Source organism: Pipistrellus hanaki, assembly GCF_964339955.1.
Source record: "Pipistrellus hanaki genome assembly, chromosome: 1".
NCBI lineage: Eukaryota > Metazoa > Chordata > Mammalia > Chiroptera > Vespertilionidae > Pipistrellus > Pipistrellus hanaki.
The window spans coordinates 167786994-167799349 of record NC_140503.1 but is presented as its reverse complement, the minus strand read 5'-3'; positions in this window follow the sequence as shown (position 1 = coordinate 167799349).

Below are 12356 nucleotides of genomic sequence, written 5' to 3'. Positions count from 1 at the left end.
CCGGTTTCAGCTCATGCTCTCTATTTTCTTAATACACAGACTCTTCTATACATTAGAATAAAATTACACTAAGATTATAATATGTCTATACCAGAGAATCTAAAAGTGTGGTCCCCAGACCAGCAAAATTAGCATCATCTGACAATATATTAGAGATGCAAATTCTCAGGTCTTACCTCCAACCCACTGGATCAGAAACTCTGAGGATTGGTGCAATGGTCTGCTTTAACAAAACCTCTAGGCAATTCTGATGCATGTTCAAGTTAAGAATCACTGATCCGCACCTTTTATTTAACATGATATCCAAATTGACATGTGTTATAAATACCCTCCTTGAATATAAAAGTGGTTTAAAATGATTAGAAGATGTTTTATATGGACCAACTTTGCAGGTGATAGACCCATTTGATAAAAGAAATTTTAAGAAAAAAAATTCCTTCTTTAAAAAATAATGTACTTCTGACAATAGTTCTGAAAACTAACTGGAATTTCAAATTGGTGGATGGGGCAGGCATAAATAAGGACTAGCAGGTGATAATAGGAGAATGTTTGAATTAACTTATAAAAATATATTTTTTAGATTTTTAAGTCATAGCAGATAGTGGTAAGAAGAAAGAGGTGACCATTCATAATGAAATAAACTTTGTGATTTCTTTCATTGGAAAAAAAAAAAAGGAAAACAAGTTAACATTATATGAAGCTTATAAGTCACCTGAGGGTCACCTCAGCAGTTGAGTAACTCAATGTTTGGGGAGGACCTTGGGATTTTAACTCTATAGCTATGGTTGAGTGTGCCAGATCCACCAGCTATATATTATGTCATTCAGGGTAAGTGACAACATTGGGGTTTTATATACTCTCACTTGTTCTTACTTTGATCTATCATGGGAGAACTTGAGATAATACATGTAAAGAATTTAATTATAGCTATTAATAATTTTCAACTTATCAAATCATGGTCTTGTTTATATTTTAGTTATTTTAATTTTTTTCTTACAAGGGACTACATAGGAGTAGTCCTATATGTCACTCTCCTCATATTGCAGTGCCCATAACTGATGACCACACAAGGAACATCACATCCTATGGATATCAAGAGCCCTTGGTTTTATCTTTCAGAACTGTCTTGGAAAGTGGCACCAATTTATACTAATTTAGGACTAGGATGGACTGTTTTATGTTGCAGGCCTAAAAGGTTGTTTTCAGTCAAGTGACTGGCTATGTGTGAGGAGGAAAGATATTGAAACTTCCATTTTTCAGAAAGGATAGCCCCCAAAACTCATATCGTAGGTAAGAGGTTTTCCTGTTAAGCTCAATATATTTTAACAGATTTCACCTTCTTCATGCTGTCTGCTAACAGCCTGTGGACCATTTAACTTCCCAGCTAACTCTAGCACTTAACCACTGATTTTTCTTTCCAACCCATTCTTTGATATTATTCTTAACTAGGGATCCAGTGCACGAATTCGTGTACCTTGAAAGGAACTATAGGCCACGAGGCTGCAGCGGGCACAGAAGCAGGTTGTGGCCCATCCTCTGCGCCCTTGCCCAACCCCTCCTGCCATTGTCCCCTAGCCCCCTCTCTGCTGGCAGTCCTGCTCCTGCTGCCATTGCACCCACTGCTGCCAATGTTGGCCCCACTTGTACCCACTGATGGCATGAAGTGATGGGGGCCCGTGCCAGCTGCAGGTATGAGTGGTAGCTGCAGGCCCTGATCACCCTTCAGGAGAGGGGGCGTGGAGAAACCCTGAGGAGCAACTGGGGCTGGCAGCTGCCATGGCACCAAGCAATCAGGGCCAGTGCCAGGCACCATAAGCATGTGCAAGCAGGGCCAGTGCAGACAGCAGGTGAGAGTACTGAGTGGGACTGCAGCATACCTGAGCAAAGAATTTTCAGTAACCACCAGAGGCTCACCTCAATGACAGCAACCAGCACCCCACCGTAGTCTGGTGCCACTGCTCACCTGCTCCACCATCCTGCTGCAGCTGATGCCCACCATGTTTCATTCTCTGCCACCTGCTACCAACACCTGCTATGTTCTGCGCATGCCCCCTGCTGGTCAATGAATGCCATAGCAACCAGTTGTTCCACCATTTGGTCTATTTGCATATTAGCCTTTTATTATATAGCATAACATCAGTATAATGTTTTTTATTAACTTATCAACAATCTGGTCTCAACACTCAAACTTTTGAGTTCCAAAGGCCTAAACCTTGAACTCAGTACAAATTAAGATTATCTATCTACAGTGTTCAACAATAAAATATGTCATTTATTATAAAATATGAAAACAGAATGCATAAAAAAATAAGCAAATGGATGTCATATAGTTGTATAACAGAATTGTCTTAGATTTTAAGAACTCGCTTTTAAATTAAGCAAAACTAATAGATAACATGAGCCAAGTGTAGAAGTGACCCATCCTAGGAAATTGTAAAGTCATCATATAAGGAGAAGAGGAGGAGGAAATCATGACCATCAAGACCCAGGGAAGATCACAAGGAGGCTGCCTCAGAAAGAACAGATGGAAAACATAGAGATAGAGCTAACGTAATGTTCTAACCATTGAACTTCTTAGAATCTCTGCATATGTAATAGCACATTGAGTGAATAAACATTTTTTTTTTTTACTGTTTTTAAGAAAAAATGTGGAACATTAGAGTGATATACTCATGTTGTCAATGAATAGGAATGCTGATTCAGAGCGTGTCTTAGTCAGTTGGGGCTACTATAACAAATTACCATGGACTGGGTGACTCAAACAACAAACATTTATTTCTCACAGTCTGGAGGCTGGAAATCAAAGGTCAGGGTGCCAGTTTGTCAGGTTGTTGGTGAAGGCTTTCTTCCTGCTTTCCCGATGGCCATCTCCTGGCTGCCTTCTTGTAGTGACTTTTTCTTTTAAGAGAACTAGTATTATTAATGAGAGTTCCATTCTCCTGACCTAATCACTTTTCAAGGGTCCCACCTTCAAATACCATCACATTGAGATGAGGGCTTCAACGAGATGAACTCTGAGGGGATGCAAACATTCAGTATGTAGCAGAAAGGGCTTCAGTACATAGGCACTAGAGCCCTCAGGAATTTTCTTGTGACTTTTCCTCTCTCCATTGGCTTAAAGTTTTGTTTCTCTCTCTCTCTCTCTCTCTCTCTCTCTCTCTCTCTCTCTCTCTCTCTCTCTCTCTCTCTCTCTCTCCCCCTCCTCTCCCAGTCTCTATGGCAAGTCATCCACAAAACGTAATTTGCTTTTCCTAAGATTCAATTTCCAATTCTTAGAATAGAAGACCTTATTGGCCATAATGACTCAAGTGTCCACACAGGTCCAATCAACTGTGGCCAAGAGACCATGGTTACAGGGTGCTAACAAGGCCATCTGGGATGCACTGCTGTCAAATGCAGAAAGTTTCCAGAGATGTGAACATTTTTTACTTCTACTGTTACATCTGCAACACTCTCAACAAAAGAACTGTTTTAGAACCGCAAATATTTTGAAAATAGAATTCCAAATTTCAGAAGAAAAGGATTCAGTTGGCACAGTTTAGTAATGAACCCACTTATGGCCTAGACCCCTGTGGACAGGAGAGTGGGAACACACTAGAAACATGGCCACCCAGAGTGAGGCAGGCAATTTCCAAAGAAGCTGGAAGACAACTTAAGGGGTTGCTCTACAACTTTGAGAGCATTCTTCTTAAAATGAATATGGCACTTCTGACTCCAGAAGGAGATTTATTTATTTAAGAATTTGAGGACAAAATAACCTAAAAATTGTTATGCTATAAATTACCTAGAAATACTAAGTGAGATATGAAATGTCTTTTCAAACAAATAGCTTTATTCTCCAGAAAATAGGGGGGGAAAACTCAAGATATTCCCTTAGGCCTGTCAAAGATGGAAGCAGAAAGTAGGAGAGGACATTTCATAGGTAAGTGATTTAGGTTGTGCAGGGTGAGTAGCAAAGGTAGTATTATCAATAACCTAGATGTTGACATTTAATTTTTTTATTTTTTATTCTAAATACATTTTATTGATTTTGTACAGAGAGGAAGGGAGAGAGATAGAGAGTTAGAAACATAGATGAGGAGAGTCATCGATCAGCTGCCTCTTGCACACCCCCTACTAGGGATATGCCCGCAACCAAGGTACATGCCCTTGACTGGAATCGAACCCGGGACCCTTCAGTCCCCAAGCCGACGCTCTATCAATTGAGCCAAACCGGTCTTGGCTAGATGTTGACATTTTAATTTCACATTAACACATGTCATGATTGTGCATCTTGGTAAGATAGAGAGTTGTAATGAAGATCCTTGTATAAAATCAGAACTTCAATAAAAATAAAGCTACCAAAAAACAGGTTTGTGATAAAGAAGCATGTGTGCCTCAACATAAACAATGATTGGGCGGGGGGAGAAGCATTTTTTTCCCCCTGATAAGCCTTTACTTAGAGTCTCTCTTCAAGTAGTTTGGGAATTCCATTATAACATTATAACATCTCTATGGTCTGGGAACTCCAGCTAGCAGAAAGGGGGTCCACATTAATATCTGGCAGAAATGAAAGTAAAATTGTCCCAGCAGGATGTCTCAAAGATAAAGCCATGATAAGTCCACACTCCAAATTTACAAAACTCTGGAGGAGCCATCCACCCTAAACAAGAGTTAAGACCCACAATAAACAGCATCCCTAAGTTGAAATGTTAAAATCAACAAGGAGATCATTATAAATATGTTTCAAAACATTTGACATCAAAGAGGAAATTAGATCATAAGGATCTAAGAAATTAGATCAATAAGATATTATGAAACCAAGAAGATTGGTAGTGGACAGAAAAATAAATAATAGGGAAAAGAATAGCAAATTTAAAAACACACAAAGGAAAGTTTAGAGATAAAAATGTGATTATATAAAGTAAAATCTCATTGTATGACTTAAAACAGTAGATTAGATTCAGCTAGAGAAACAATTCTTTTAAATACATCTATGATACAGCAGAGATATAAATATAGGAGATACAAAAAACGTTTAAGAACTTTTGAGAAAACTATGAGACTATTTGATTTACATTTTTTAAATAGTTTTTTTTTTTTAAATTATCCTTGTTGTTGAAAGTATTACAGATATCCCTTTTATTTTTTCTCCATTGACCTCTTCCATCTCACACCTGCCCCTCCAGGCCTTCACCAAATTATTTTTTGTGTCCATGGGCTATGCATATATGTACATAAATTTCCCATCCTATTAATAATTAGCCCCCATTTTTATTGATTTTAGAGAGAGGGAAAAGGAACAGGAGAGAACAAAACATGGGTTGGATGATCCTACTGGGGATCTAGCTTACAACCAGGCATATGCCTTGACCAAGAATTGAATTGGTGACTTCTTGGTGCATTGAAGGATGCTCAACCAATTGAGCCACACTGGCCAGGTAGATAATATCCAACTTATTTCTAAAAGGAGTTTAGATGGTGAGGAGAAGGAAAATGAGTGAGAAGTAAGTAATATTTGGAAGGATATGATTGAGATGAAATCCCCATATTTAGGAAGCTTAATAGTGTCTAAGCAGTATAGAAAAATAAAATTCACACCCAACTGCATTGCAGTGAACCTGAAAGAGAGAAACTACAAAGAAAAGACCATGGAAGGATAAGCATGACCTACCATGTGGCAAGTCCTCCAAAGAGAAGGACTCAAGGGAAGGTCAAATCTGTGATGGGTTCCTGGAAATACATGGTTTTGCTAAAATGGAATTGCTTTCAGTGAATTATTTGCAGAAGAAAATCAAATTGCTGTGGCTTTTTATGTACATTTGTAATAATCAAGGCCACCAAATGTGGCTTGTGTTGATTTTGCTTAAAAATGAACTACTATGAAGAAACCAGAGTTAGTGATTGATTTATTTGACTGGTTTCACAAGAAAAAATTGTTTCCTTATGGTTATTGTTCAAATAGTACATATCTAATGACTCAGATGTTATACATTTTTTCACTGTAATTTTTTTTCTTAAAGGCTCAAAGAGTTTTTCAAAGTGTAGCCTGCTGGTATAGGAAAAGTATTCCTTCATTACTGCTGTGCCACACATCCATCTTAATATGTTAATGTGGGGAAGTAATAAAAATTAATAGTTAATTGGATTTGGAGCATGCAGACACTACTAGTTCTACCATTTACAAGATATGGGATTTGAGGCAAGTGAAACTGTTATGAATTTCAATTTCCTTTTAAGTATGTCAGCATTAATATATACCTAGAGGGTGATTGCAAGGACTGAAGAAGAAAATCTCTTTCACCTATTTATGTTCTAAAAGTCATATCCAATTACTTATAATCTTTCTGAAGGTACTATTGTATTTCTTGGCTTAAAGCTTTTATTTGTATTGTTTCTTCTCCTTGGACCTGTTCCCCTTGGCCTACTTTCTTACACTTCACCTAACCCAACATTTAAAGGCACTAAGATCTGAAAAATTATTTTAATTTGTTTATCACCTCTTCCAGGAAACCCTCCCATACTCCTCAAGTCTGGGATATTTTCTAATTGTCAATATCAGCTGTCAAAATTTCAATTGCTTCAAATCTTACCTTTAGGCAAGATTTCTAAAACCAGCTAGTGACAAAGCCAGGGCATGACTCCAGGATTCTTAATTTTTATCCCCAGTTACCTGCATTACTTCTGACCCAGCCAGCTCCACCCTGGTTACACCCAGATTCTGTGGAATGCTGAGGCATAGCTTCTCCAGAAAGAGACCCTCTTTGTATTTCTAGGTGAGGTGCTTTTCTTTCCCATGACACAGTAATTCAGCAGGCTAAGACATCCTGACTGCTACTCCTTCCCAGCTCTATCAGCCTTCCTTCACTACAGTCTCACATGTAGAACTGATAAACCTCTATCAGGTGCTACAGTCTTGGTCTAGACTGATACCTGTCTTCTGTATTTTTTTCTTGGCACCAATAAAAATATGATATCATTTTAATTTAGTCAAATCTCCTTCCAGAATACACCATTCACATGGAGAGTTTTCTCTTCTCCTGAAACTAAATAATTGTCATTGCTAAAGAGAACTGTCCCCTCACCTCTCATACATGTGTATTCATGATTATGCCCAACCTCATGGGCCAGAGAGTTCAAAGAGAAGGAGGTGCATTCATTATCTTCCCCAAATCCTCTGTTCTTCTGTTTTTATGTTTTACTAGAGGCCCAATGCATGAAGATTCATGCAAGAATGGGCCTTTCTTCCCCTGGATTCCAGCACTGCCTTTGCTCTGGCCGGAGCTGCCTTTTTGCTCCAGTATGAAGCTGCCTGCCTTCCCATGCTTCCCAGAGGCCCAGAGCAGCTGGGGTGGTGCAGAACACCTGCAAGACAAGAATCCCACTCTGCCTCCTGCCACTCAGTGCCTGACTATTCAAATTAACCTGCCATCTTTGTTGGGTTAATTTGCATAATCAGTCCTGATTGGCTGGTGGGTGTTGCAAAGGTATGGTCAATTTTCATCTTACTCTTTTATTAGTGTAGATTACATGACAGTTCATCCATCTGCCCAAGCCAGGGACTTAGTGGTCATTATAGACTGACCCTCTCCCTCAGCCCCACAACCAGCCAGGCTTGAGTCCTACCATTTCTAAACCCCTTTGAACCCTCATTTAATCCTCTGCTCTCTTCCCTCTGCCACCAACTTATTTCTGGCCTTATCAAACCTTTTCCTGTATCCCTGAAATGGCCTCCTAACTAGTTTCCATGGGTCCAGTATGTCCCTATTTTAATCCATCTTATTCACTGCAAAGTGATTGTTCTAAAATGCAAATCTCACCAAGTCAGATGATTCCCTCATTTATAAGGCAAGCCAATCAATAATTAAGGAAGACCAATAATTAGATTCTTTATGAAAATTATTCATTATTCTTAACAATTACCTCAGAACACATTGGGTATACTTAGCTGTAACCCAGTTCTCTTTGAGCCAATTACGATTCTCCTGGGGCCATCTGGTCAAAAGATAGCCACATTCCTACTGTCACATCATTTTATTCCATTTGCTACTTCTCTCTTATTTTTAAGAGAAATATGATTTTATTAGTATTGTTATCAATACATTTATCTTTTTATTTTTTACATTCATATTTTTAATTGAGGTATAATATACATATAGCATTCTGCATAGATCATACATGTAAAGTTTAATTTTAAAAAAATTAAATTTATTGTGGTGACATTGATTAATAACATTATCCAAGTTTCAAGTGTGCAATTCTATGACACAATAACTGTATATTGCATTGTGTGAATACCACCCAAATCAATTTCTTAACCATTAGCCAAAACTTAGATCAGAAAATAGTTATATGTGTTACATATATTTTTTAAAAACCATGTACATGATAAAAATTCAAGTAATATAAGGGTTTATACACTGAGTGGCCAGATTATTATGATCTCTGAATCCATAATACTCAATGTATTTGTATCTCAAATGGGTACCAAAAGTATTCTAGTCTTTTACTGAAGATCAACCACCTATTTGCCCTGAGCTTTCTATCAGCCAGAGCAAAAGGGAAAACTGATCAGGTGCACGATTTATAGAATCTTTGATATCAAATAAATGAGGTACTCAAGAGAAGTACACTGAGTAGCCAGATTATTATGCGTTCAGAGATAATAATAATCTGACCACTCAGTGTGTAGTAGTATTTTACCTTTTTTTTGAAAAAAGAAAAATAAATTTCCTCTCACCCCAAATTCTGAACTTTCTAGTTTACTTACACTCGTAGTATTTATTCTTACCTAATAACTCAATATATTCCCAGAGATGTTCTTCGCATACACTAACATATTTGTGATATGATAGGAGCATTATTTCACTCAGTTCATTTTTCTTCCTTCCTTCTTTCTTTCCTTCCTTTCTTTCTTTTTTTTTCTTTCTTTTTTTTTTCTTATTAACTCAGGATGGGGAGTGCGAATAGGATATTTTATTAGATATATGTACATTGTTAGTTTACCAGTCCATTCTGATAGGCATTTAAGTATTTCCAGATTTTTTATATGATAAATAAAATTTTGGTACATGTTTGTGTATTTATTTTTGTATACAAGCTATACAAGTATATCTGTAGGGTAAAATCACAGATTATAAATTTCTGAGTAAAAGGGTACACACATTTTGCATTTTGATAATCATTGCCAAAACACTTCCAAAGAATTCATTCTAATTTAAACTCCCTCTATTAAATTATGAAAATGCTTGTTTCTCGGCATCCTAGTACCATATTTTCCGGCTTATAAGACGACCCCCTAATTTTACAGTTAAAACATAGGTTTAGGCGTATATTCGCTGTATAAGACTAATCCGCACTTCCGAGGCAACACCAGTTCTTTTTTTAATAGACCACCTCTCTGATTCTGGCCAATCTGAGCAGGCTTTTTACTAGAACACAGGGTAGCTTTGGGTACAGAACATGTATAATTTGCATGCATAAAAAGCCTGCTTGGATTGGCTGAGTTAGAGAGGCAGTCCGAGCAGCCTTGCAGTGATTGGTGCGGGATCCAGTTGGAAAATTCGTTTAGCGGCATATCAAGACCTTTTTCAGGATATACTCAGCGTATAAGACGACCCCCGATTTTCCAGTTGACTTTTTTTTGTTTCAAAAATCGTCTTATATGCCGGAGAATACGGTAATAATGCAGAGTGTCAATTTTTTTTTTTTTTTATCTTTACCAGCCTGAAATAATATTTCATTGTTTGAGTTTATATTTCTCTAAAGAGTGACACTGGGCTTCTTTTTTTTTTTTTTTAGTGGCCCTTTATATTTTACTTTCTAGGAAAGTTTTCTATAGATTATTGGTATTATCATTTATTTATAATATTTATACATAAAACAAATATTTTTATACAAAATAAATTGCAAAATATTTATTTTGTACTTTCCATTTGTATTTTTTTTCAGTTCTGTTCCCCATGAACAGTATTATTTTTCAGTATAGTTAATTCATTACATTATTTATTGATAGTATCTATTTTTTGTTTCCATAATACTTTCCCATTCCAAAACTTTTTTTTTTCAAATTGAGATGTTTCAGCCATCAGATTCAGCTTCAGCTTTTTCTCAGATGGTTAACTATTTGTTCCAACTCCATTTATTTGCTTATTCCTTTCCCCCATAGTTTTTAAATGCCTTCTTTAGCATATATTTACTCTCTTGTGAATTTAGTTACTTATGTAGTTCATTAGAAACTTATAGAATGTTATAAATCAATGCTATCTAAATAAAAAAAAAATTAAAAAGGCAGCAGTGTTCCTAGATATATAGGTGAATATTTAGGGATGGCATCAAAATTTTTATGGCCTTAATATTGAAAAGGTGAAATTGTAGCATAAGTTCTACAGAAAGAAATTAAAACTTTTTTAAATAATAAAATTTTTAACATAAAATTTCTATGTCTTTATAGTCTTCAATACCTGCTGGTGATGATTTCATGGCTTCTTCTCAAGTTTGTTTTCCATGTGAACTTTGGAATCAATTTGCCTAATTCCAAAGAAAATGAACCTACTTGTCTATTATTGAAGTTATATTTATAGATTAATATAATGTGTGTAGATTAATAGGTTAATATAATTTATAGATTAATTCTGGCAAAATTGATATATGTATAATATTGACTCTTTCAATCTAAAAACTGGTTATTTCTTTCTCTTCACTCAAGTGTGTGTATGTGTGTGTGCACTTTGGTGGCATTACTTACCCTCTCTGAGACTCAGTTTCTGCCTCTGTGAAATAAGAAGAAAAATAGTAGCCATCCTCATACCACTAACAAGGATGCTATAACAGATATATGTAAAGTGCTAAGGAAGGCACATATAATAAGTTTTAGTGAATGGCAGTGATTATTTGTTATTTATATTAGTGTTATTGTTCTTGTTAGTATTATCTTAAAAGCTCATCCTTTTTTTCCTTTCAGGTAGGCTGTATATATATATATATCACTTTTTTTTCTATACCATATATGCTGGCACCTTAAATACTTTTATACATTAAATTGTTTAATCTCCACATCAATCTTATGAAGTAGATTCTGTTATTATTCCCACAGCAGATGTAGTAGGATGAAGAGCTTTAATAATCTTGTTATGTAAAAAAAATAAATAAATAAATAAAAATAATATATTTTTACCTAAATTTAACCAGGTTCCAAGGCTAGATTCTAGAAAATAGAGAGAAAATAGGTTCTTTCATTATCTGGGACCAAGCCAGCTTGAAGCCTATAAATAAATGAAAACTCCATTCCATATAACCTAAGAACCTGGCACACTTGCATCCATCCATCCAACTTACTCACTCACTCACTCACTCACTCACTCACTTTATTCATACAGCCAATAATTCAACAGATATGTGTCGAGTGCTTCCATTTGCCTGGCCTATTTTAGAAACTGAGGACACAGCAAAGCTCTGTCTTGGTCATGTTGGTATTAGAGTGGGGAAGACAAGGCAATAACAAACAAATATATAGCATAATATTAGGTTTTATTATGATATATTCTAATATTTATATCAGAAAAAAAATGAGATGGGGTAAGGAAGAAAAATAAATGGGCAAGGAAATTGCTAGGGTATTCCAAAGAGATGTTTATGAGGATGGGTGTCATTTTAACTGAAAACATCATAAAATGAGGGAAGAAGTTACGTGACTCTCCGGTGGGAGAACATTGCTGGCAGAATGAAGAACAAAGTTCGCGAAATGAAACGGTGCCTGGCAAGTGTGAGGAAGAATAAGGGGGAAAAGATTGAAATAGTGAAATAAATGAAAGGAAGGGTCTCAGAAATGAAGCTGAAGAGGTAGCTGGGGACTTTAATAAAGGATTTGGCAGGATTGGAAAAGATTTTAGATTTCTTCTTGGTGTAGTGGGAAGGCATGGAAAGACAGAGATCAAGGCAGTGGAATGTTTTGTTTCATTTTAAAATATTAGCCTGGCTAGAATATAGAGAGTAGTGAGGGTAGGGGACAAGAGTAGAGGCTAAGAGACAAGTTTGGTGCTGTTACAGTAGTTCATATGACACAGTCCACCAATGGCTTGGACTAAGGAGTTAGTAGGAGGAGTGAGAAATATTGAATGAATAATATATTCTGAAGATTGAATCAATAGGATTTGCTAATGCATTTGATGCAGGGTGTGGAAAAAGTGAAGAATTGATGCAGGCAACACAGTTTTGATCTTAGCAACTGAGTGAATTGTGGTGCCTTTTACTAAATAAAGACTAGTGGTAAGTCAGTCCTAGTCTTTATTTAGTAATAGGAGGATAGGAAGAAGTTTCTGTTGTTGTTGGTTTTTGGTGGTTGTTTTTTTTTTTTTGACAAACTGGATTTGAGATGC